The 27512-nt window shown below is 43.2% G+C and overlaps 1 pseudogene; it reads left to right on the top strand.

Moving 5' to 3' along the window:
- Positions 1–289: 289 nt before the first annotated feature.
- Positions 290–27512, top strand: part of LOC112630285 — a 134001-nt pseudogene continuing 106778 nt past the window's right edge.

The raw sequence follows: 27512 nt of genomic DNA on the forward strand, positions 1-27512 counted from the left end.
AGTTCATAACCGTATCCTGACTTCTACAGAAAACCAGCTGAAGGGTTCTCTCTCCAGCCTTTTAAGAATGAGTTCATCAATCTGAAACCAAATCTCTATGCTTACAAACTGAGCATATGTCCTCCATGTAAGGTACTCTAGGCAGATGCTACTGAAGGGAGGGGAGTCTCCAGAAACTTTCTGCCCTGAGTGATTGCCTATGCTTCTTGGGGTTAAGACATCCCCTTCCTGGTACCATCAGAATATCAATACTTCAAGGTCTTCATAAGTATAGTGACTCTAGGCAGACATGGCCTCTGTTTGTAAAGCTGTGGGTGGGATCAAGGAGCTATGTGGTCCTGTTGCCAGCCCCTTGGGTAGGAAGGTCTCAGAAGAAGGGCAGTGGGGCAGGGCAGATGGCTCAGATCAGTACAGAGAAATGACCGTGTCTTGTCATCCATGGCTGTGCCTGGGCTGACAAGGGCTTGTGGAAACTTTCATGGGGGAAATGTCAAGGCTGGTATTAGGGTGTCTTTGATGGTGCTATATTTCAAACAGGGTCATTCCACTCCTTTCCCAGTTTATGCTGTCAAATGCCATTAGGGATTTTCAGCATTCAGGTACTTATGTTTATTGTTATGATTATAATTATCAGATAGAGACAATACAGTGACCACTCATTGGAACACAGGCTCTGAACTGCTTGGGTTCTACCACTCACTAGCTTTGTGATCTTTGGCAAGTTAGCCTCTCTGGGCCTCTGTTTATTCATCTTTCAAATAAGGATAATAGTAGTACCTATTTCAAAGGGTTGTTGGGAGTGTTACATAAATTAATGCACAGAAAATGCCTAGAAGAGCACTTTATATATAGCAAATGCTCAATAAATTTTTCTTATAATGATGATCATCCTTTCTGGTATGTTCCATGTGGCTTTGACCCCACCATACTCTAAACAGTGTAGACAGGGACTATGGCTGTTTTATATAGTCTGAGCACCTAGCACAGTTGTTTTTTTCATTTAACAAATATTTATTGAACACTGACTTTATTCCAGGCATAGTTCCAGGTGTGGGGATCAACAGTGAGTAAAGGTAGACTTGGCCCCTGCTCTTGAAGAGCCTGTAGTCCTGATGTACCCTTGCTGCTCAATAAACATTCGTTGAAACAAAGGGATTATACTACTGGTGTGTCTCTGTAAATGCAATATCTGTAGGGTAAGTGAAAAGAGCTGACACTTGCTGTCAGAGAGATCTGAGTTCAAATTCCTACTCAGCAACTTTCTGGCTGTGTGACTTTAGGGAAGTTGATTGATTTTTCTATTCATCAGTTTTCTCATCTGCAAAATGGACAGCACAATACATTTGTTTTCAGTAATACGTTTGTTTTCAGTAATATTTGTTTTTCCTCATACATTTGTTTTCAGTAATAAATGAAAAAAATGCTGAGTATTAAAACATCCCCTGCCCTCCTCTAGACTGAACACCTGTTACTTGGGACACTCTTCTCCCTGCTCCTCTAGAGCTTCTGTGCTAATAAAGTGTAGCAGAATCTGCAGATCCAAAGATTGACACTAAATAAATTAATGATTCACTAGTTCCTTCATCCAACCAATACTCAGTGAACTCCTCCTAGGCTAGGATAGTCCCAGGCACTGGATATATTGCAGTGGACAAACAAAATCCTTGCCCTCAAGAAACTTATATTCTAAGGGGATATATACAATGAAAAAAATGAATACTATAATTCATGCAATGTTATGTGCAATGAAGAAAATGGTAAATAAAACACAGTTCCTCAAATGATAATAACTTTTATTTGGCTCATGGTAGGGGATCATGTCCTGGTATTTTGGTTGGGACATTCTTCAACATTCTTCTCTCTTTTATGTCCCTTCTGGGAATGGACATGCTCAACTTTGCCCTGCCACCAGGGCCCAGGATATCCATTCGGGTGCTTGTTGATTGACAGATTCTTTATCCCTAGGGTATTCTTTAACTTTCTGGAAGGTTCGCACAGATTTACTGCAAACCAGGGGTCTCACTGGTATACTCCAGGTCAAGGGTAGAAGTTCCAGCCTCATCCTGAGAAGGTGACCCTGGGAGAATGTAAGCTTCCCAGGTTTGCATCATGGTAGAAAGAGTGTCTGAAGTGAAAGAGAAAGATGGGTGCCCTTTCCAAGTCCTGTGCTGTATGAGGGGAAAGGTAAGGGGAATGGAAAGAGGAGATGCTAACTCTTGGTCTTCTTCCCTCATGAATCTGAAGGCTTGTGCTCATATCTTATTATGTGTTTAATGACAGTCTTCCTACATCTGTCTGCTTGTTCACTGCTGTACTTGATAGATGTTTGTTGAATTGAATTGAGTTTCATTCTTTTAGGGATGCTATTATTAGATGAGAATTGTGTGGGGAGGCTGCAGTTATTCCACGAGATGTTTATTGGATGAACCCTGTCACAGGTTGGGGTCTCCAGGAAACAGAGACAGAGAGGGAGTTTGGCTTTCAGGCTGTTTGTTACAGAATGCTGTTGGCATCAACACCAATGCAAAGGAGAGGAAAGGGAGCACATTTGGTTAGAAAAAGATGTCAGAAGATGTCATACTCCCATATAGGTCCAACAGCAGCCACAGCTGACCCTTTGGAGAGCTCTGGAGCTAAAATGGCTCTTCACGGTTGTGTCACTTATCTATTGCTGCATAACATTTACCTCAAAACTTACTCCACAGTTTCTGTGGGTCAGGAATCTGAGCATAGCCTAGCTGGGCCCTCTGTCTCAGGCACTCTCACAAGGCTGTAATCAAGGTGTCAGCTGTGGGCTGTGGTCTCACATAGAGCGGGGAGGATTTGTTCCAAGCTCACCCATGTGGTCATTGGCAGGTTTCATTTCCTCATAGGCTATTGGCTGGAAGACTTAGTTCCTTACAAGCTGTTGGCTGGAGGCCCCCCTCTGTTCCTTGCCATCTGGGCCTCACCATAGAGCATCTCACAACACAGTGAACTGTTAGAAGGGCAAGTGAGTACATCAGTAAGAGACAGCGTGAGAGCAAACAACATGGCAGTCACCTTTTTTGTAACTTAGTCATGGAAATGCCATTCTATCATGTTTGCAACATTCTATTTATTAGGAACAAGTCACTAGTTCCAGCCCACAGGGGATTCCAAACAGGCCTGAATCCTGAGTTGGGCTGAGATAGCCTTTATATCCCTGTGTGGATCAGTCACTGGATGTGGGCTATGTGGATAGGTGCTCGGTCTTGGATGAAGCAGCTGTCTGCAACTGAGGCAGTCCCTGAAGACTGACAGTTGAAGGCTTTCTGCTGATAGCACTTCCAGCAGCTGGGGCAGTAAGTTCTTCACTGAAGGGGGACTGGAGAGGCACAACTTCATGTGCCCCACAAGCCCCATTCCATATTCAGACTACAGACAACCATGCATGTAAAGTTTGGCTTAGTGGCAAATTCCGTTGCTCCATGAGTGAAAGAAAGGGAATGAGGGACAGTTTCTTTTTGGTATTTATATTCACAAGGAATGGTTGTCCTTGACTGTATTCCTTTTTTAAAATTTTCCTCTTTTTCGACCACAGGTTGAAACTTTCTCTGAATGTTAAATAGAAATCCTATCTGGAAATAAAGTTGTGCTGTAACCATAAATCGCCTCAGGCCATGGGTGTGAGGCCTAGGGTGGGGACTCATTCAGTCACACTTCCCTTAGGAGTCTTTGGGGTTGCATCCCTAGGGCAAGGATAGTGCAAGAGCCTGAGTTCCCCCTTTCTCATCCTGCTTTCCTTATCATTAATCTCCGATATAGTTTGGATATTTGTCTCCTCCAAATCTCATGTTCAAATGTAGTCCCCAGTGTGGAAGGTGGGGCCTGATGGGAGGTGTTTGGGGTCATGAGGGTAGATCCTTCATGAACGGCTTGGTGCTATCCTCACCACAGTGAGTTCTCAAGAGATGTGGTTGTTTAAAATAGTGTGGTACCTCCTCCTGCCTTGCTCCCTCTCTGGCCGTGTGACCCACGTGCTCCCCCTTTGTCTTCTGCCATGATTGTCAGCTTCCTGAGGCACTCACCACACACATAGATGCCAGCACCATGCTTCCTGTACACCCTGCAGAACCGTGTGCCAATTAAACCTCTTTTCTTTAATAAATTACTCAGCCTCAGGTATTTCTTCATGGTGACACAAGAATGGACTAATACAATCTCCCATTCCTTCTTTTCATTCCTCATTGTAAACTTATGCCCTTTGGAGACCTTAAATTGTAAAATCAAAGAGTCTGTGGAAACTCTAAGGTGACTTACCCTCTTTGATTTTGAGACCAGCCTGGCCAACATGGCAAAATCCTGTCTCTACTAAAAATACAAAAATTAGCCAGGTATGGTGGCGCACACCTGTAGTCCCAACTACTCAGGAGACTGAGGCCCGAGAATTTGATTTTACAATTCAAAGAGCGAAAGTCACCTTAGAGTTTCCATAGAAGCAGAGCCCAAGATGGGAATTCTTCTGCAAGCAGGGGAGTGTGTTCAGGAGAATGAATAGGGCAGGGGAAAATACTATGTAATAATGAGATTGCCTCTGGCCACTAGCTGCAGTCTGTCTCACCGGGAGCTATGGAACACAAAGTGCACCACAGAGTTGATCTCTGCAAAGCAGGGGGTCCAACCTTTTGTACCTCTGTGCTAATTAGTCATTGGCTAAGGTCTGCAGTGTGGGGATATTTGGGGTGAGCAGGGGGCTAGTCTTTTGATGAGTATGCTCCCAAGAATGGGGCTGAGAGGGTTTATCAGCCAATACTCTTAGCTCAGCTGCTGGGGAGATGGATTGATCACCAGGGAAAACTTAGGCAAAGGGGCTGGGGTGAGGCACCAAAATGCATCTACCACAGTTCTTTCCTTATGGAGTCACCATCTTTTCTCTAACTTTTATTCCCAGGGCTAATTTTTTTAATGGAGTAATGGGAAGAAGTCCTGGAAGTTACCTATAGGCTGAAATCAAATTCTTATTCTTTGAAAACTGGCTGCCTTGGATAAATTCTTTAACTTAAAAAATTGTTTATTATTTTTGTTATTCTTTTAGATATGGGGTCTCATTATGCTGCCCAGGCTAAACTTTAACTCCTAGACTCAAGTAATCTTCCCATCTCAGCCTCTGGAGTAGCTGGGACTACAGGTGTGCACCACCAAGCCTGGCTTAACTTTTTAAGCCTCAGTTTTCCTGTCTGAGAAATGGGTTTGATAACATTTACCTCACAGGGTTGTGGTGAGGGTTGACAGGTGACATTTGTTAAATGCTTATCATAGTGCTTTCCCTTTCTTTCCCCTTTTTTCCTTTCTGTAGCTAAACAGAACAATCTCTGATTTTCCTGCACAGCCTTCAGAGCTTTTTTTTTTTTTTTTTTTTTTTTTTTTTGACAAAGACTTGCTCTGTTGCCCAGGCTGGAGTGCAGTGGCAGGATCTCAGCTTACTGCAACCTCTGCCTCCCAAGTTCAAGCAATTCTCGTGCCTCAGTCTCCTGAGTAGCTGGGACTACAGGTGTGCACCACCATACCTGGCTAATTTTTGTATTTTTAGTAGAGACAGGATTTTGCCATGTTGGCCAGGCTGGTCTCAAACTCCTGACCTCAAGTGATCTGCTCACTTTGGCCTCCTAAAGTGCTAGGATTACAGGCGTGAGCCAGCATGCCTGGCCCCTTCAGCATTCTAAAGGCTATTGTGCTGCTCCTTTCAGTCTTCTACTTCCCTTGATGATGATCCCCTTTCTTTTTGCTCATGTCACAGCCCTCCAGTACCTGCACTGTGTTCAGTGTTCTCGGGGTGAGTTCCAGTTCATCACTATCCCTCCTGCAAAGATGCACTCAGAACTCAACAGGCTTCCATCTCTGGGTGGTCTGACGGGGCCTGGGCGGCAGAACTGCACTGCTCTCTGGGTCATATACTAAACTCTTCAGCGATGCTATCCAAGATTGCATTTGCTTTTTGACAACTTTAGAGTCTGAAGTTGTAAGTAGCAAAAAGATTTAGAGCTCTTCAGGGTCTGCTGAAACGTTGCCCTGATTCTTTCCCATATGTCTACGGAGATTTTTGGGCCCCCTTTCCTCAAGGTTTCCTCACTCAGGCAGCTGGAACTACATATCAACCAAATATTGCCAAGTGTCAGAGCCAGCTCTCTTCCTTCACGGACTTGTGTAGGCAGCCTGGGTTGTAGAAATAAAATATAAAATAGTCTACAGTGATGATAATGAAATCACTGGGAGCTTTTAAAGCTATGCAAGCTGACCTGGATGATTCTGATAGGCCTCTTAGAATCTGGGCCTATATAGTTTGTACAAGCTCCCCATGTAACTTACTAAGCTATTGTCCCCACCTTGAGATGCACTGCTCTGCAGCTTCTGTTTGTTGAAATAGGAGCTTTCCTACCTACGTACTACAAATCCACCTGCAGATGGACCAGATGTTGTTATAAATCCCCAGAAGCATCTGAATCTTCACAATGGCTCTAAAGCCTTGGCTCTTTCCAAGGACAAGTGGCATTCCCAGTCCTCCAATCTCTGTGATTTATATTTGCTTCTTCCCTTTTATTAGCCCCCTTCCTAACCTTCCCCGCCACCTTTTGCCAGATGCCTGGAGCCTGGTGGGCTGCCTGGCAACGCAGGCCTTTCTCCCTCCCCCATCAACCCTGTTCACGTCCATCCCAGGAGGGGAATCTCTCACTTTTCAAAGAATAAACCTGTCAAAGAGGCAACATTTCCAGAGCAGTAAATCTTGGCTGTGTGTGGCAGCATGGCTGTGTGCATATAACTGAAATCTGTGCCCTGTGTGTGTATCTGTGTGTCTGAGAGAAGAGAGCCATACTGATAGCATTACAGGAAAGGGCCTTTTAATTTCAAAAAAGTCAAGATCACAAGTGGGAAGAACATGCTCAGGGAAGCAAGTAGGGCACCAAACTGCTGGAAGAAAAGGGCTAGAGCTGAAGGAAGAGGCATGCTGGGCAGAAAGTGTTCCCACAATTTGGTTCGTAGCCCAGGACTGGCAGAGAGAAGGAGATGATGTGCAGGAGTACAGTTCCATAGTAGCCATGGACCCTCAGAAGAAGGCTCCCCCACCTTCCTTGGTAAGGTCCCTTCGATGCTTTTTGGGGTGATGGAAGAGACTCCTGGCCTCCTCTCACCATTCAGCAACTGGGTTTTGTTTTCTTAAACACAACATTATATTTCCTCTATCCTATCCAGAAGGAATGGCCAGAAGACAGCCCTGAAGAAGAATCTCTATCGAGTTTAACTCTCCAAAGAGTTTCCTGAAAAGTTGTGAATGAAAATAAAACCCTTTTAACGAACAACAGTGAATTCACTAACCAACCCCTAACAGAAACCAGATTCATGGAGATGGTAAAATCTCTGGGCTGAAATCTACCTTATTGGCTCTAGTTCTGGAGAGGTGTGAATGCGATTGGCAGATGGGGAGTGGCAGAGGTTGGTTGGAGGATGAAGCTAATTATGACAGAGGGTTTCTCACAGGACCACAGCATTGCTAATACATGAGGACCACCCTTGATCTTTCATGACTGGGGATAGAGGAACAAAGTGTATAACTAAAATCCACGAAGTCCTTCATCTTTATTTTAGCCATTTTCCCACTAAATCACTTAGGGAAAAATAAAAAATAAATATGAAAGAATTTCCATAGATATCATGGGTCTGGGCGTTTAGTCAGGTCTGGGGAGATATTGAAGCCCTATTAATGTACATCGTCTGAAAAAGAGTCTGTCTCTTTTTAACGATGAGTGGAATATTGCTGCTAGATTGAGGGTTAGTGGGAGGCGGGTGGAGAGAAGGAAGGAGGGCTCACGGGAAGGAAGAATAAGGATCCATTGTGGGGTTGATTACGATAGAGAAAATGTAGTTCAGAGACAGAATGAGAGCACAAAAGGGAAGCAGAACATGCTGCCAGAGCTGGGAAGAGGCAGACAGGCCCTAACCAGGGGTGTCCAGTGACAGAATCTTCATCTAGGTCAGCCAGGTGGGCCACTGCCTGTGCCAAGGATTTTAACTTGGAGGCAAAGGTGAGTAGAATTCAGGGTCTGAAGCAAAAGTCCTCATTTCTCCAGGGATAGAAAAAGGGGGCACAGGGAGAAGGGGTGAATGAGGTGGACTGTGACTCCCCCAAACTACAGCCTGGAGGTCTGAACTTGTGGGCTGGAAAAGAGGCGACACTGGTAACTCCTGAAAGAGTTTGTTTAATGCTTTGAACCTGTACTATGTTGGTTAAGTCATGTGATATCATAGGTATTACGACTTTGTCTCACTTGAACAGAATTTGCGCCCTAGATTCTGAGCATGTCATGCTGAGAATGCACATAGGGAAAGCTATGAGAGATCTCACTTCAAGCACATTATCTATGAAGGGGCATCAACACTCAAACTTCCTCTATCCCCTTTTGATCTTTGGGTGATGGTAAAATGATGTCCAAGGTAAGGCTCATCTTTTATTTCAACTAAAGCATTTTTCAGAGCTGGCATGACGTTGCTAGATTTGTTGGTCTGAGCCTCATCTCCCATTACTTCTTTTGTTTTCACATAGAAAAAGTGCTAGTGAACATAAACATAGTCAACACCCAGTATGCTCACTTATTGAAACACCGTGTAAGTGCCAGGCACTGCATTAGGCTAGTGTGGACAGAGTAGAGATGCACGAGACAAACATCTAAAGACAGTAAACAATGCCAGGCAGGCCCCAAAATGGCTGAAGTTGGCTGGGTTGATCCTAAATTAAACAAAACAAAACTTTATTGATGACATCATAAACAGGAAAGTTACTACTTAGCTCTGTGCAATTATGGCCCCCTGAGAAGGCAGGCCCACTTATCCAAGAGAAACTAGAATAGTGTCCAGTTGAAAATCACCTCCAGGTTCATTCACTCATTTAGCAAGTAGTTACCAAATGCTTACCGTATGCCAGTCCTTGGGATACAGTGGACAACAAGACACATTAGGTCCCTGCCTTCCTGGGACTCAGTATTTCCAGATGGGGATAGTGCTACGAAGGAAATGAAACAGGGTGAAGGAAGTGGGCGTGTGTAGGGTGACCTCTCTGGAGGGGTGTGTGACATGCCTGATGAGAAGAAGCCTATTGGGTGCAGATCTGGAGGAAACAACATTTTAGGCAGGGGGAAAAGAAACGGTGGTGGGGTGGGTGGTGGACAAGAAAGCAGGGTGGGAAATTCAAGTGGGTGTTGGAGTTCAAAAAGACATCCGTCATCTGCGGCAACATGGACAAACCTGGAGGACACTACGGTAAGTGAAATAAGCCAAGCACAGGAAGACAAACGCCACCTGATGTCACTTATATGTGGAATCTAAAAAAGTTGAACTCATAGAAATAAAGAGTAGAAAGGTAGTTACTAGAGGCTGGAGGGATGGGATGGGACAGTTGGTCAAAGGATACACATTTTCAGTTAGGAGGAATAAGCTTTGGTGATTCATTACACAGGTGGTGACTATCATAAATAATAATTCATTATATATTTCAAAATTTAAATGTCTTTGCCACAAAAAAGTGGTATGTGAGGAGATGGATTTGTCAATTAGCCTGCTTTACTCATTCCACATTACAAACATATATCAAAACATCATATGGTTCCCCATAATTATTAGTGGCGAATAAAAGTTAAAATTTGGAAAAATGTCACCTTCTGTCCACCATTCCTATCATGATTTTGGGGTGCTTCTGGTCTTCTTCAAGGGTCTTCTGGAGGCTAAAGGTATAGAGTATTTTCCGGTTGCAATGCAGCAGCGCAGCAGAAGGGGGAGCTGGCACAAGCCTTCTCAGGTCTGACCCAACTTCTCTCAAGTATGTGGAGCCTTTCTTTCCGTAGCCTGTCTCCACCCAGGGCTCAGTAGGCCTAGGGAGATGGGAGGCGGAGGGGCACTCCATAGTGTACTCAGCCCTTCTGAACTGAATTCTGTGAGCTGTGTATGTCAGGTTCCGATGTGAGGCCTGGCGCTGTGGAGGTTCCAATGGCTGCCATGTTGTCTCAGAGGGACACACCACAGGCTTCTGGGACTCTGGCTCCGTTTTGTGGGCGCAAGTTTCTGGCTTCCATTTTAAAGAGGTAAGTTTTCCTCAGATGCATATTATTTACATGGATTCCAGATCACCACTCAGTTTGAAAGCATATGCAATTGGTTGGCGTGTGGGAAAAGCAGCTTGGGAGGGGGTCACTCAGCACAGCCGAAGGGTGTAAAAAATCACCTCACACAGCACAGGTCCCTATCCAGGGCCACAAATCAAGCCCAGGCCCCCTGCCTGGGGGCAGAAGTGGGTTCTCTGGGCTTGTCATCCTCCATCAGGCTGTCTCTATCAGAGAGCTAGGTCAAACTCAGTGTTTTTTTTTTTAAAGATTATAGAAACCATATGTGTGTACAAAAACATATTTCTTTTCCCCACCCCATGGCTGGTAAAATTTGTTTAGCCCCCACATCACTTTTTTTGGAGCTTTTCCGAATTGGAAACAGTGTGATGCTCAGTGCAGGGAGGAGATTACTTTTCATGCAGTATAAGTCCAGCAAAAAGGGGGATTCATTGCACGAATGAATCATGAATTTTTACAACAGTCCCTTTTAAACTGATGGTATTTAGAGACCTATTGGTCACTGTAATGAGCCAGGCAGTTTCGGAATATAAAACAGCCCTAGAGGTTTCACGGCCCAAACAAAGAGGAATGTCTTAACGTTTTTACCAAGTTCATTTTCCTTCCTATTGGTAACATTGTAAATCTGAACTCTTGAGGCCTCCAGGTTCAAAACCAGTCATCTTAACTTTTGTTGATTGAAACCTAAACAACAGAGAGATTCCCTTTTCCCCTAACTTCTTTTCTGGGCTTTTAGGAGGCAATATCTATGTCCATACTCTTATTCTTGCTGCTATGATCCTTAAAAGCATTATGTGAAAGATCTTACCTGATTCAGCATCTAGGACTGAGGGGGAAGTTTAGACTTCCTACTTCTCACAGGCTGTTTCAAAAACAAGCAACATGAGCTTCACTTTATATTAAAGCTTTTTCTTAACAGTCCAGAAGGTCAGACTTAGAATACTATAAGCTAGAATGGCATTTTAGAACCTTGTTTTTGACAGAGATCAGCCACTAGTAAAATAAAACACACATTGTACACCAGTGGTTCTCAACGTGTGGTCCCCTCAGCACCAACATCAGAGGCATCTGAGAACTTGTTAGCAGAACAGATTCTCAGGCCCTACCCCAAAACTACTGAATCAGTAACTCTGAGGGTTGCACTCAGCAATCTGGTTTCAACAGGTTCTCTGGGTGATACTGACGCATGCAAAAGTTTGAGAACCACTGCTGTATACCAGTAACATTCAAAGTTAAATAATGTGTTAAACTTAACTTTTAACATATTAATTGAATAACTCTATATAGAAAAAAAATAACATTTTTTCCCCATATGTTAGTGTACTACTACAATCCTTAGCTTTGATGGTAGGCCAGATTTCTTCCTTGACATGGCACAAAACAAAACAAATACCTCCCCCGCTGCAAAAAAAAACCTGGACAGAGGAGATGGAGGAAGTACTATACTCTGCGGTTAAATAGTATCTCTACAGACGTGTTCCTTACCCTTTCTCCTGGCTTTGAGGGAGAGGATCTCTTTTGGCTGAGGGTGGTGGGGCAGGAGATTTGTTTAGCTTTCTCTTCATCATTTTCTCTCCACGAATACCTCAACTCTTCCCTTAAAATACAGCAAGAGACTCTATCAGTGTTGTCAATTCTAAGAAAGTGAGTGCCAAGAGCAGGTAGGTATGTTTAAGGCATAAAGTTTCTTACTGATAATTTCATTCTTTTTAAATTTAAAATAAAAAATAGATTTGTATCAAGAAATGAATTAGTATAATTTGAATCTTCACTAATAGTATATGTTATTTTTGAAATGCAGAAAATTTGTTGTTGAAATTAAACAGATAGCCTCTAACAATTGAACAGTTAATGACTGCATCATATTAATCATGAGGGGTGAGGATAGAATTATCAGGATTTTTCCAGGGCACTGGATTCTGAATCTTTTTAAATTAAAAAAAAAAAACAAAGTACTACACATGTATATAATTAACATTGAAATAGACGCATATATTAAGTAGACATCATATGTTTGAAATCCATCATTAATTTCTTCTCCTTCTGGTAGCAGTTCTCCACATTTCCTATAGGAAAACACCCCTCATCCATTCTAAACCATGCAGTTTCATTTGGGTGGCTCCATCCTTGGCTCCAGGGCTGTACCTGATTGGCTTAAGTAAATAGGCAGCTTGCCATCTCCCAGCCATAGCGACTGGTTCAGGGATAGTGATGTAATCCATTTAGAGCCAATGGGAATCAGGATGACATTTGCTGGAAATTCTGGGGAAATGACCTTGTTTCTCTTCCTCTGAATTCAGTCCTGGAAGATGTAAGCTTGGTGCCGCTATGGCCCTGCCATACTGAGGCAAGCCCAGTGAGGAAGGGTCTGGAAAAACAGAGCCAGAAATGTAGGAAAACTGGGCCCACAACACTTAGATCAAACATGGCAGAAGCCAGCCATATTCTTGAATTTTGAGATCCATGAGCCAACACATCCCTTTTTCCTGTTTTAGCCAGTTTTTTGTGTGTTGGTTTGTTTTGTTTTTGGTCATTGGCAACTTAAGGAATCCTCAAAGTCAGAGGTCTTACTGTGCAAATCATGATGAATAAGATTTAGCCTATACTTAGATGATTCAGAAAGTCCTTCAGGAACTTGGAAGTGTCATTGCTTGTATTCACAATATTTTCTTATGTTCTGTACTCTTGATGCTCTGGCATCTGAGACCTCATTGCCTGGGAAGAGACTGCCCTTTCCAGGGCTAGTTAATTCTGGAGATAGCAAAGCACTCGCCCAGAAGTGTGCCTTTCATACGCAAACTAAACTAACCAATCCGGAGCTCATACTTTGAGCCACTTTCTCTATCTGGCACCCACACTTGAAGAGACAATATTCCTCCGCTCTAATTATCCTAGGGCCAAATTATCCTAGGGCCAGGTGCCAGACAACTAGAGACAGTTCCCATATTCCAGAACCCGTGGAAATTGTTGTGAGAAGTCAGGGACCCTGAATGGAGGGACTGGCTGAAGCCACGGCAGAAGAACATAAATTGTGAAGATTTCGTGGACATTTATTAGTTCCCCAAATTAATACTTTTATAATTTCTTATGCCTGTCTTTACTGCAGTCTCTGAACATACATTGTGAAGATTTCATGGACACTTGTCACTTCCCCAATCAATACCCTTTTGATTTCCTAAGACTGTCTTTACTTTAATCTCTTAATCCCGTCATCTTCATAAGCTGAGGAGGATGTGTGTCGCCTCAGGACCCTGTGATGATTGCGTTAACTGCACAAATTGTTTGTAGAGCATGTGTGCTTGAATAATATGAACTCTGGGCACCTTGAAAAAAGAACAGGATAACAGCAATGTTCAGGGAACAAGGGAGATAACCTTAAACTCTGACTGCCTGTGAGCCAGGTGGAACAGAGCCATATTTCTCTCCTTTCAAAAGCAAATAGGAGAAATACTGCTGAATTCTTTTTCTCAGCAAGGAACATCCCTGAGAAAGAGAATGCACCCCTGAGGGTAGGCCTCTAAAATGGCTGCTTTGGGAGTGGCTGTCTTTTACGGTCAAAGACAAAGGGATGAGGAAATTCTCACCTAATAAATTTTGGTCAGACCGGTTGTCTGCTCTCAAACGCTGTTTCCTGGTAAGATGTTATCAATGACAATGCGTGCCTGAAACTTCATTAGCAATTTTAATTTCACCCCGTCCTGTGGTCTTGTGATCTCGAACTGCCTCCATTTGATTTATGATATTTTATTACCTTGTGAAGCATGTGATCTCTGTGATCCACACCCTATTCATACACTCCCTCCCCTTTTGAAAATTATTGATAAAAACTTGCTGGTTTTATGGCCCAGGGAGCATCATGGAACCTGCTGACATGTGATGTCTCCCCTGGACACCCAGCTTTAAAATTTCTCTCTTTAGTACACTTTCCCTTTATTTCTCAGACCAGCTGATGCTTGGGGAAATAGAAAAGAACCCACATTGAATATTGGGGGTGGGGTTTCCCCCGATAGGAAATTATTCAAACTAATCAGTTCTAAGCTACTTACCCTGTCTTGCCTTCCCTGTGGAAACCACAATAAAAGCTCCTGCCCACATCTTCCTCTTGCCCCTTCTGCCTCCTGACCCACCCGGTGCTTCCCCACATGGCCCTTTGTGGGATGGCGTGCTTCCTTCTCAGGAATTATGTGTGATACATTATCTTTTCAATGGCAGTTATCCCCTGATCTGTTGGCTGAATAATGAGAGACCCTACATTTTAAAACATTGCTTTGAATTGAAGATACCACAAGAAGCAGTGTGTTGTAGGTGTCAGAAGGCTGTTCTCATGAATATTCCTATAGGGGGTTGGGGGGGACAGAGGTTCTCATGAATATTCCTATAGGGAGTGGGGGAACAGAGGTTCTCATGAATATTCCTATAGGGGGTGGGGGGACAGAGAATGACTTTTGCTAAATTCCCTTTTGCTTTTGTTCTAAATATGTTAATGAGCATCAAAGCCATTTATCCTGCCAAGACTGCACAACAAAAGGTAATGCTGATTGGAATCCTGTGTTCTCCCATAGATTTGTTGTATTTTATTTTTAGTGCTTTGGTGGTGGTGGTGAGGAGATGAAAAAAGGTCAAAATATGTGCCAATGGTAATACACACATTCTATATGGTTCCATTCTTTATTCTAGCAGCCCCTCCCACTGAGGGTAAAAGCATAATAGAAGGACATTACATCAATTTGTATCATAATTTAAAAAATATTGGTTTTAATCTAAGAATTTCTTGTAATCAGTACATGGTTTAGGAATCAGAATAGTGTCATCTTTCACCTACTCCTCACCCCCAAAGAAAAGCACCCAGTAAATCCAAATCCCCTGCTTTGTTCTGCTGCTGATTGGTCCCATGAATCATTTTTACATCTGGCAAAACTAACAGGTCAAGCAGTATGAGGAAGTAAGCAGCTCAGGTTCACTGTTTGGGGTTCTTAACGTGTAGTCACTTACTCTGGAGAGCTGAAAGCTGGAGTTCATTTTTTCTCACTTTCATACATTTGTAATGGGATGCCTAGCAAAGGCTGAATGTTACATTTGTGAAAGCTGAAAAATGATTTTGGGGATTGCAAGTAGTTTCTGAATTATCTTTGTGTAGAGCCTTCTATGACAGTCTGGGTCAAGAAATAGAAACCAAGGCTGAATACCTTAGGCTGAAAAATGAATTTTTTGGAAGGATAATGGAAGGATATAATCTTACAAAGCTATAGGGAAGGCTGAAGAATTCCACTTGGAAAATGGGCAGAAACCAAAGTTGGCTTCAGTCGAGAAAAGTGGTTCAGTATATGCGCATCATTGCTACAGTACATTGCTGTCATTGCCAGGCTCAGCTACTGTTGGACACAGCCACATTTGGGACATAAGCCACTCGTTTACCCTTTGATTCATTGCCTTGTGTATTTGACTGTGGTAGATATAGTATCACATATTAATCGCTGGTTCAGAGCATATACAGCATCCTATAGGACTGCACTCCTATATCACAGTGTTGTTTCCAAGCTAGTGTCATACTAAGTATGCAGTGGATCATTGCACCATTCCATAAGCTGACTTTGAGCAACAGTGTACATTATAGTACCATTAAGTCCCATGGGCATCAGCCAGATTTCCTTATTTATTTTCTTATGAAGTGAATCCCTTGGTCAGAAACAATGTTCTATGTGATATAATCATATAAGGCATGTACAAGGCATATAGAAAGTCCAATAATGGATATATTGTCAGAACTATGATGGATATATTGTCAGAATCATGATGGATAAGGCAGAGAAAGCAAATCCACATTGAAAAATAAGTGTCTGTTCTGGTGAGAACAAATTGATGCCCCTCCATGATGGCAGGGCTCCAATATAAGCAACATCAACTGGTGGCTGCTTGCTCTACTGTGGTACAGGGCCATGTCAGGGATTCTGAGGAGAGTCTTGCTTATGAATTGAAGGAGGTTCTCTTTTTGTTTTTTTCATCTAATGGGAACATTTGTATCCAATAGCAGGTTATAAAGATGCTAACTGAAACATGAATACTCCACAAACAGGGAGAATAGATAATGTAGGAGAGATAGATTATACCTTCTGGGCTGGAGTCCTTTAAGTAGGTGAATAGGGATTGATATAGTTTGGCTCTGTCCCCACCCAAATCTCATTCTGAATTCCCATGTGTTGTGGGAGGGACCCAGTGGGATTTAATTGAATCATGGGGGCATATCTTTCCCATGCTGTTCTCATGGTATTGACTAGGTCTCACTAGATCTGATGGTTTTATAAGGGGAGTTTTTCTGCACAAACGCTCTCTCTTTGCCTGTTGCCATCCATGTAAGACATGACTTGCTCCTCCTTGCCTTCCACCATGATTGTGAGGCTTCACCAGTCATGTGGAACTGTAAGTCCATTAAACCTCTTTCTTTCATAAATTGCCCAGTTTTGAGTATGTCTTTGTCAGCAGCATGAAAATGGACTAATACAAGGATGAACTCCATTGTACCAGTGAAGGGTTGGCTAAAACAGGAGCAAGGATGGTTCATTCATTTCAACAGGAGGGCAACAAGAGGAAGTGGGTACTGATGTTTCTCATTTGTTCTTATTTTTTCAGTGAAATGAAGCATGGAGCTACCAGCTAAAGATGGGGTTGGAGAAAGAGATATTAGAGGAGATATTAGAGCTATCAAGGAAAGCTGAAAAGGTGTGAAGTGGTATCATGAAAAGTGGGGAAGCAAATTTACTATGGGAACATTGTGTGATTGCTGGGCAGTTTCTCATGGCAATGTCTTTCTCCTACTATGTCTACTGCTCCATGCAGGCATGGAGTTGGAAGGATCATGACTAACCCACAGCATCAGTGGGGAGGCTGGAAAACCAGGTGTGGAGAATAAGCATCCACCAATGGAGGCTTAGCTCAATGAACATTTGGGCCAGGGTATGGCTATAGCTGCTGATGTACAATGCTGCCAGCACCACTCAACACTGTCACCACCAGATACTACAACCATTACACACAGGTTCTGGACTATACCACTATCATAGCCACTGCAGAGCTAATCTCCCTGACCAGTGCTCTTTGTATCACTATCATAACTCATGATTTAAAGGATTGTGGGGAGGTGGGGGGAGCCTGGACCATGACCACCACTAGCCCAAACAGAGCCTTTATAGAAGTTAGACAAAGACATCCCTCCCTCCAGACATTTTACTCTCATCTGCCAGAATATTGTTATAATAAATATACAAATCAAGGATGTCTATGGTGTTCATAGCACACTTTGGAGTTGAGCAGTATAAAAACAAACATAACAGGAGCTCTGGCCTGTGTGTGCATTTATTGGGTTGACAAGGTATGGAAGTAATGAGAATCACCCACACTTAGCTTCTGTGGATCTGCACAAAGGCAGTTCCAGCAAATTGGGAACTTTTTGATTCGGGTTGACAATCAAACAGAAATGCCCAATACACTTCCATAGTTTAAGGGTCCTCTCTTAGATAAATCTCTTTTACTAGCTAAACCTAAGGCACAAATCTAATCAATGTATTGAAGGAGACTTGAACTAGTAAAGTCATTAAAATAGAAATGCTTTAGACAGAGATGTTAAATCTTCTGTTTGGTAATGCAAGTTGACTGTTCTTATGTTGGAAAGCTTTTCTTTCTTCTTGGGAGATATGGGTGTTTTTGTGACCTGCATTTGTTCAGAGAGGACTGGACCATGTCAGGAGGGATGAATAAACATCATCTTTCCTTTATCTTACATTAAAGGAATGACTATGGAAAGTGTCAGGACTGGGCTGAGCATAGTGTTACCTGGGCTGCAGTAGTGATGGCCCTCATTGGTCTTACTTAAGACAGAATAAACCCACATTTTAGATTAATTATTATTATTATTATTGATGAATATGGTGATTGTTCTGGGGGGCAATAGGGGCCAATCTTCCCTTTGTTCCTGAAGGAGATGAGTTTCTGTGGTCAGTCATCCTGGGATGGAAAATGAGATGGGGTGGGGAAGACTTCCGGTGTTTCTCTGTTCTGAAACTGGGGTGGGTTTAGGTCCTTGGATAGAGGAAAGCCTGGAAATTCCTATGGGAAGGTAGAGCTCTCTCCCTTTCCATCCTACCTGATGAAAGGGGAAATAGGCAGGGATATGAAGTCAAATACAGTCCAGGGGACTTTGAGAGTAGTCGTGTGAATAGCAGTTAAAAGTGACTTTTGTTGCCACGTGGTCTGTCAGTCTTTGGTAAGGGATCTGTTAAATGCTGTAAGCCTGTTCTTAAAGTACATTGGGCAATTGGGGTGGAGTCCACACTTGAGTGGAAATTATATGGAGTAAGCAACAAAAGCCAATTAAAAGATGACAGGAAGCATCCAGGAGGATGACTGATGAAAGGGTTACATGTCAACCAGAACAGATTTGTGGAACATGTTAGCATTCCTTGGGAATACCTAGAAATTACTTGATGAAAGGAGATATGAAAAATATGGGATTTCCCAAGATTCATGGGGTGTATTAGGGCCTCAGATTGTATTAGGGCCTTAAAGAAAAATGCCATTTTGTAGGCTAGAGACCTTGGAGATGAAAGGTGGCACATTTATTAAACATGCACACTTTTATTGAGTGTCTACTATGTGACAGGCACCCATTTTGAGCACATGGGATGGACCCATGAATAAGATGCTGTTCCTATTCTCCCTCGACTCTGGTGAGTGAACTAGACCAGTGACTTACCAGTCACAGTTCACTGTGGTATGTTCTGTAATAAACAGTTAATATGGGATCTCAGATGGTCTTGTCCTGGCAAGGGAGGTAAGGTCTCTGCATGTATGCTGTAGTCAATACCTAAGAACCAGTTCTCTTCATCTTCCACATCCCTGTCTCCAGTGGATTTTCTACGGTGTTCACTTGGGCTGATACTGTCCATGGTGCAATGCAGCCACATTAGCATTCAGGTCATGCTCAGAGCTTCCCTTTCCTTGGCTGTGATATATGGCTATCTGCAGCTTTGGTGTCGCAGTCACAGGTGCTGGGAGGGCTTCAGCTGGGCTCTAAGGGGACTTTCTGCCCCCAGCAGTGGATGCAGAGCACACCTGGAAAGCTCCTTGCCTTCTGGAGCTCTCAGGGAGAAGGACTAGAGTTCAGTATCAGGGCAGTAAATACTGAGACCCACAGAGAATCCTGCAAAAGAACCTTCCCTGGCTTACAAAAGATAATGGTTGTCATTTATTGCGTCGCATTATGCCGCAAACTCTTTTCATATACTATCTCAATCAGGCCTCAGCAACACCACAGCTCTTATGAGATGTGTGAGAAAAAGTGAAGACCAGAGAGTTTGACCAAATTTTTTAAGGCAATGGCACAATTAATTAAAACAGAATCAGAATTAAACTTATCTTTCTGATCCAAAGACAGTGGTTCTCTACCAGTGGTGATTTTGCCTGCAGGGAACCTTTGACAATGTCTACAGGCATTTTTTTATTGTCATGACAGGCAGAATGCTCGTATATAGCGGGTAAAACTGGGATGCTGCTAAACATTCTACATGGTCCAGGAGACCTCTCTGTAGGGGTGGAATTGTGTGCTTCCCCAAAAGAGATGTTGAAGTTCTAACCCTCAGTACCTCAGAATGTGACCTTATTTGAAAATGGGGTGGCTTAAGATGTAGTTATTAGTTAAGACAATGTCACACTGGAGTTAGTGGGCTCCTAATTCAATATAACTGGCGTCCTTATTAGAAGACTGCAATGTGAAGACCCAGAGGCACAGGGAGAGCTGTGAGAAGATGGAAGCTGAGACTGGAATGATGTGTCAATGAGCAAAGGAACACCAGGGATTGCTGGCCATCACCAGAAGCTAGGGCCTGGAACACATGCTCCCTCAGAAGGAACAAACCTTGCTGATATCTGGATTTCAACGTTCTAACCTCCAGAACCATGACAGAAGAAGCTTCTGTTCTTTTAAGCGCAGCGCCCCCCAGCTTGTGATACATAGTTATAGCAGCCCTTGCAAACCAGTACACCCCCACAACAGGAAATTATCTGGTCCCAAATGTCAGTAGTGCCACTGTTGGAAAACCCCACATTAAGAGAACATGATACTCTCTTACTCTTAACAAGCATTCTACCGCTTTCTTCCTCTTTCCAGGGGCTGCCAAACATTCTGGGGAAGGTTGGAAGCAGTTATGCCTGTATCCAGAGCAAGGGGGAGAGCAGGCTGTTTCAGAGTGAAAACCTGTCTCTTAAAATGCCTAACATGGTTAATGCATCTGGCAACTTAATTAGCCTTGGTCCACCTCGGGAATGAGAGGTACCTGCTGGAGTTATGCTGATGAATTGCGATATTGTTTTCATAGCGCAAGACCCTGGGTCTCTTCCCAGCCTGGGCTGAAAGTCTTTGGCTTTCAGTAGTTGGCTGGGTGGTCTGAAGTTTCCTCTACAGTGTCACATTCTATTTTGTTAGTCTCTGTTTCCCTCACAAGGCTTAGGGCTTTGTTTCACCCCCACCAAAAAGTAGTATTTCTTGAGAACTGGAAAGGAAAACATTCCACTAGGTTTTAACCAGAAAAATGATGTGGTGGGAAGACCAATCCTTTCCAAAGTAAATGAAACAAGCCACCAATGCAATTTGCTGATTCATTATCTGTTAAAGTGTTATTGCCACAAAATGTACTATCTCAGGGCCTACATAGCCCATTCAGCTCTTGGGTGTGAAACCCATTTCATTAATGAGCCTGGCATTTGCAGAGCTTGTGCCCTGGTTTTCTTCTATGCTGAAATAATACGTTGAATAACAAATTGTAAAGCCCATGTTTCTCACTTGGGTTTCAGGGGGTCTGCCTCCTTCTATGAGGGTGAATATTGTAATGGTACTGTGTATCCAAAGACACAAAACACACACACACACAAAACTGCCCAACATGATAGGTAGCTTGCATAGACTTGGAAGCTAGCAACTCTTAAAATTGGTGCAGAGACTTTTAAAATGAATCCTTTCATCCATTGAAGAAACTGCAAAATGAATTAAATAAAATCAGGCTAAAATGACCGATGACTCATAAGAAATAGAACAACAGCCAATGACAAGTAGACCTTCCAGGAATAGAGCTCCCAGAGAAGTTCCCATTTTCCTTAGAGGAAAGGGAAGATGACTTTGACTCTATTAATGTATCTTGTTTGCTTTGGGAGAGCTGTTTCAGCTGGCTTGCCCAGGACAGGTCCATTTTCTGTTTAACTTGTGTGCCTTCCCCGCTTATTCCCTAGGGCCGGGCATCTATTGGCTACTCAGTGATGCTGTTAATTTGCACCAAAACTGGCAGTGGCAAGACCTTGACATTTTCTTATCTTGGGCCTTATAAATGATATTAAGCCCATCCTTTAGCATCTTTATGCCTCGGTGTGTTTACTGGAAAAATAGGTGAGTGAGAATGGGAGTCTGTAGATTTGCAACATAGAGATGTTAAAAGGATGCCTTCTATCATCATGGCTCTACACGTCTTGACCTTCAACTCGAGCCAGTTTGTTTTTGATACGTGATTTTGAGAAGTCTGACAACTTAATCATTCTTCTAGGATATTTATTTAGTTTTACTTACCTTTCATAGCAGCAGGTTTTATGTAACAGAAGCACTGACATTGAAGCCTGGATACCTAGGTTTAAGGCCCAGCTCTGTCACTTACCAGCTGTGTGACCCTAGGCAAGTTACAAGGTAGTGCAAGCTACCTACCATGTTGGGCAGTTTTGTGTGTGTGTGTGTGTGGTTTGTGTCTTTGTCTGGATACACAGTACCATTAAAATATTCACCCTCATAAAAGGAGGCAGACCCCCTGAAACCCAAGTGAGAAACATGGCCTTTACAATTTGTTATTCAGCTTATTATTTCAGCATAGAAGAAAACCAGGGCACAACCTCTTCAGGCTTTAGTTTGCCCATCTGTCAAATGGGAACCATGTCTGTGTTGCCTGTTCCCAGGGGTTTTGTGAACATCAAATTTCATGATGCATATGAAAGGACTTTGAAAATGGCAAGGCAATATTTAAAGGTCAAGCATAATTATGAATACATTCTGATTCCTTTTAAAATTTCCATATAATTATTTCTCTAGTCAATCCTGCTTTTTATGCAAGGGACAACAGAGCACTCTCCTGGGCAGCCTGATGTTTTTTGACTTTACCGTTATCCCACTTGCTATTCAGTGATCTGGTTCCAATTTTACAATCTAGAGACTGGTTCTTTCTGTAAGCGTGTTTACTTCTCATTGTCATTAATTAAGATGAGGACAGTGATTTATAAGATACACAGTTGCTTGAGGCATAGCATTTAAAAGTGCCACATGTACTTCTCCCTTTTAAGGTAACACCTTGCATTTGTGCCTGTGTTTAATTTACAGTTAAAAACAGATTGTTTGTTTGCAGCATTTGGAGGCATTTTCAGGGTTAAATCTGTAGCTGCTGTAGAGAAATCAGGAGTGCTCACGAATAAGAAGGTTTGATAACTTTATGGTGGGGTTTCTGGTGCTTGAGGAATGGCTGAGAGGCTTGAATGGGGCATTGCTGCAGTCTGCGAATCCAGAAGATCACTTGCAGTCTTTGTTTGCATATATAAGAACTATGAATGGACTTCTTTCTTCTGTGAAAAAACAGAAGCAACACAGAGGGGTGTTTTCTCCTTTTGAATCCTACTGAAATCATTCATCTGTTTTCCTTCTTGAGCCTTATGGTCACCGGGCTGGCCTGCCTTCCATCCACATCATCTTGTCTGTCAAGGCGTTGGATAGTGAACCTGAAAGGACAGGGTGCAGCAACCTTCTGTGGCCCTACAGTGACTCTGGGGCATGTACCTGGAGCACAGTGACAGGAGGAGGAAGGAGCATAGCAGTGTGGCTGCTGCTCCTGGAATTCATGGAAGAGTGGGTCTCCTGGCCTATCCCCCTCAGAGGGCTGCTGTAGGGGCTCCCTTTTAAATTCTGACTGATAATAGTCTTTGGACCACCCATAGGGGCCAGTGGAAGGCATTGAGGAGTTGACAGGGACCATTAAGTTCTCACTGGAATTCCCATATTCTTTATCCGATGACTTCCCTGATACTTATTGCCCAACTTGGAAGTGTAGATCATTCACTCACTCATGCCTATCTGCAGATGGCAGAAGTTTCCTTCTTGATCATAAGGCTCAAGAAGGAAGACAGATGAATGATTTCAGTAGGATTCAAAAGGAGAATTTGAGTAAGTGTTTCATTGACTGAGATATGTATTAGAATCTGTTGGCAAGTGGAAATGCATAGGTATTACAAGAATTCAGGCCTGGCATGGTGGCTCACGCCTGTAATCCCAGCACTTTGGGAGGCTGAGGTGGGCAATTCACGAGGTCTGGAGGTAGAGACCATCCTGGCTAACATGGTGAAACCCCGTCTACTAAAAAATAGAAAAAATTAGCCGGGTGTGGTGGTGGGCACCTGTAGTCCCAGCTACTCGGGAAGCTGAGGCAGGAGAATGGCATTAACCTGGGAGGCGGAGCTTTCAGTGAGCCGAGATCTCGCCACTGCATTTTAGCCTGGGCGACAGAGCGAGAAAAAAAAAAAAAAAAAGGATATTCAAAAGTTGCAAACAGATTTGCATAATGCTCCTTCAGTTCTTTTACCACAGCCCTGTGAGTTAAGAAGGATGTCTTTTTACAGTCAAGAAAATGGAGGCTCAGGGAAGGTGAGTGATTAGCACAGGTTATATCACTAGTAAACAAAAGAAGCAACCAGAATGTCTGAGGCCACGGCTCTTTCCCTTTCACCACAGTATCTTGGGATTATTGAACCGTGGGAAGGAAAGGAGAAGGCAAATTAGAAGCTAGCAGTTCTAATTCCAGTTATGCTTGAGTCAGTTTATATAATTGAGTACATTGGAGGCCAAGAGTTTTGTTTCATGTTATATTAGGAATTTCTATTCATTATTTTTTTCTAGAACAGTGGTGTTCAAAAGACTTCTTCCTTTTGCCAAATTAAATCTGACATAAATTCCCACATACAAAACTTAAATTGAATGGCTGTGATTGAAGCAGGGTGTGAGATATTGCCTGCTCCACCTCCTCTTCCCCCTTACCTCCTCTTAGCCCTTAAAATGGCCTTGAGACGCTTTGAAAGCTTGAAGTGAGGAAGGAGCCTTCAGGTCAAAGGGGTTTCATTCTCTATCTCCTTTCCTCTTCTTGAGTTTTGTCAACTGTCTATCATTTAATTGTCCTCCTCAAAACAAATTTCCCAGGGCGTTGTCATATTCCTCCATGTTGCCATCCAGCACTTGTGAGGAGTCTGCTTTAGTTATACATTCCATGGCTTTTCTGGGTTCACAAATGCGCAAGGAGAAAGGTGGTAGACATCAGACTTTGTGTCATTCAATTGTTCTTTATTTCTGTTATAGCCATAACACAGAGGGGCATAGCATGTGGTCCAAGGACATCCCCTTCTCAGGCAGCTGGTCAATGAGCCAAGCCCTTGAGCCTTTTCTGGGCAGTCAGCATCTTTTCTTGGCATCAGATTCTCCTGAGTCAGTGGCATGAAGCACCGAACCATGGCTGAAGGTTCTCCTCCAACCACATATGGACTATGGGTGCATTAAACATCTGCTTGTCACTATTGATGCTGGGATAATCTATTTAAGCCCTGATGATTAGTGTCCAACTGCTAAATGATCTAGACACAGCCTTTTCCTGAGCAATTATATTATAGCATTTCCTGGAAGTCTTCATAGGCCCTGAGATGGCAGGAGATCCCAGCTAGCTGTGCTTTGTTCCCTGTACTTGTGGATTATTGCCCTACCTCGAGCCTAAGTGGTTTTCTGTGGAATTGGGAAGGAATCTCATGCTTAGCTTAAATCTCTCCCTTATGCCTAGCTCTTTTCAGAAAGGAACTTCTGACTGAAGCAATCATTGGCTATACAGATTTTCTGGAAGTTTCTTATTTATATGACTTTTGTGTTTTCTCCTCATGTTTCAACATCTCTTAATAGAGGATAACACACCCAGCCCTCTCCTTACTTGGGGGAAGTGCTGACAAGCTCTTGAACACTCTCTTTATCCCTCTGTTAGCTCTGCACCTGCCCCACCCCACCCTGTCGAGGAGGGCTTAATGTGCAGTGTATCAATTGGGTCTCTTGAGACGTACTGGCCAGTCCCTTTTGGCAGACCCCAGTCTCTTATGAAATTGTGCCACATTTCTGGCTCCTGGAGTGCATGCTGAAACACACAGTCAAGCTCTACATTGGGAAGAGGTGTGTGGCCCCACTTAGGTCTTCCTGAGCCATGTGCTCCAGTTTGTTTTTGCCCAGAAGTTTTGCCTTGTGGGGCTGTTAGGCTCTTTCATAGTCCTGACTAAAACTTGATTTTGATCCCCACTGAGCTGTTGCTGCTTATGAGTATTCTCCTTCTCCTGAGAACTTCAGCGCGTCAGGGTGAGGAGTATGATTCAGGCATGAAAAATCCACCTCGAACCCTAACGTTGCAAATAACCGAAACAACTCCCCAAATGCCACAACTTCTAGGAAACATTCCTTTTTCCTTATTAGCTTTCAGAGCTTGGATCGCTTTCAGTGATTCACTTTCAATTGCTTTATAATATTGCAAGGAGTGACAAAAGACAGCCTGGGTGGTAGGTTTCAAATGATCTTAGTACCCCCGAAACTATTTATCTGACTTTTGACAACTGAATTTTCCCTACCCAAGTTTCTCAAGGCCATGCAGGAACCTCTCAGTCATCATCCTTACCTTCCCCTGTTTTTCGTCTCCCTAGGCTTAGAGGCCCCGGATATTTATTGAATGGTAACCTTGCCCAAGCTGATGAAGAAAAGAGAAAGTGGAGGTGAGAAATAATCTAGTGACCTCATCCAGCCTCAGCAGTCAGTCAGGATTGTCTGGAATGAGTATGCAATATGCTTTTCCTCACAGCTGTTTTTTCTTTGATGGATCTAAGCCATTCTTCTTTAACAAATCTCATTAGCATTCCTTACTTCAGCAGTATATTAAAATGGGGGACACTGGCATCTCCTTGAGTATGGTAAGAGAATCAGATGTGGCTATGGCTGGGTTAAAATTATTTTGTCAAAATGAATTCACAGAGTAAAATGATGGGATGGGGGAGGGGAAGACTCTTTGAACTCCCTCCTCAATCTTTAATTTCTGAAGTCTCTCAGCCCTCCAAAGAAAGCCTGTGTCTGAGGCACTCCCTATTCCCTATAAGAGCAGCTTCCCCTTGTTGGAATAGTGGAGGTGTCTGTGGCTCTGTCTCCTGCAGCCCTTTCTCTCCTCTGTGCTGTCACTCTCTTCCTCTCTCATCAGCTTCCCAGGGACACCTCCTTCTCTCCTTTCCCATGGAGTGAGGGGGAAAATACAAGGCAGTGTTCCTCTCTAATACTACCTCAGAGGAAGTCATGTCAGCAAAATAAATCCACACCTGCCTTCCCCCACTGTGGGGCTTTGTGGCCATAATGGTGCCCTGTGGGACCATGCCAGCTGCCTCTGCCTGTGGGGAGCAGCTGTGAGATCCTGGACCAAATAGAATTCCTGGGAGACCAGGCTGACAGGCAAGAGGAAGGTGAGTCAACGCTGATTAGCTCTATGCTAGCTGTCCTCAGGCCACATTTCTTTGGTCTTAAGTGGAGGCCTGTGTACTGGGGCTGGGATAGCCTAATGGGTCTTCTACTTCAGTTGATGGATGCGCAATGCATAGGCAGTTAGTGACGCATTTTACGATTCATCCAGATGAGGTGGCCCCAGGTAAATGGAAGGACTGGCCATTCTATGATTCTAACAGTGAATGCATCACTGATGTTTCATTTCCGTCAGCCCTGTAAGCTACTGAATGCGGCTGGTCTACTGTGTGCTGCAGAGGAATTAACTTTGACGTAATGGAATTTTGTTTTCACTACTGCTCATAAAAACAACCGCCTCGAGCAAAGGAAAACGTGTGCAGCAATTTGTGCGCTTCTAGTAACGAATATGGTCCAGAGGGTTCTTACAGATGGCAATGGCGTCCCTACAGACCAGGGCTGGCTGATGAATGATTAAAAAAAAGGAGTACTTCCAATATGCTGGTTCCAGAGAGATAATGGGGAGTGATGGCACAGGCTGGAGGGAAGACAAGGTGCTTGAAAAGGTGTGCCCCACTCATGGATAGCCTGACTCAGAATCTTTCTTTGCCTGCCTCTTCCTGGAGACCCTGACCTTCCCTCTGGGATGGGGCCTGATATTCCCCCAATACCCTTACTTACTCCTTTGCCCAGTGCATCCCCACTCCCCACCCTTTCTTTTTTTTTTTTTTTTTTTTTTTTTTTTTTTTTTTTTTTTTTTTTTTTTTTTTTTTTTTTTTTTTTTTTTTTTTTTTTTTTTTTTTTTT

Source organism: Theropithecus gelada, chromosome 1, assembly GCF_003255815.1.
Source record: "Theropithecus gelada isolate Dixy chromosome 1, Tgel_1.0, whole genome shotgun sequence".
In the NCBI taxonomy this organism is placed as follows: Eukaryota; Metazoa; Chordata; class Mammalia; order Primates; family Cercopithecidae; genus Theropithecus; species Theropithecus gelada.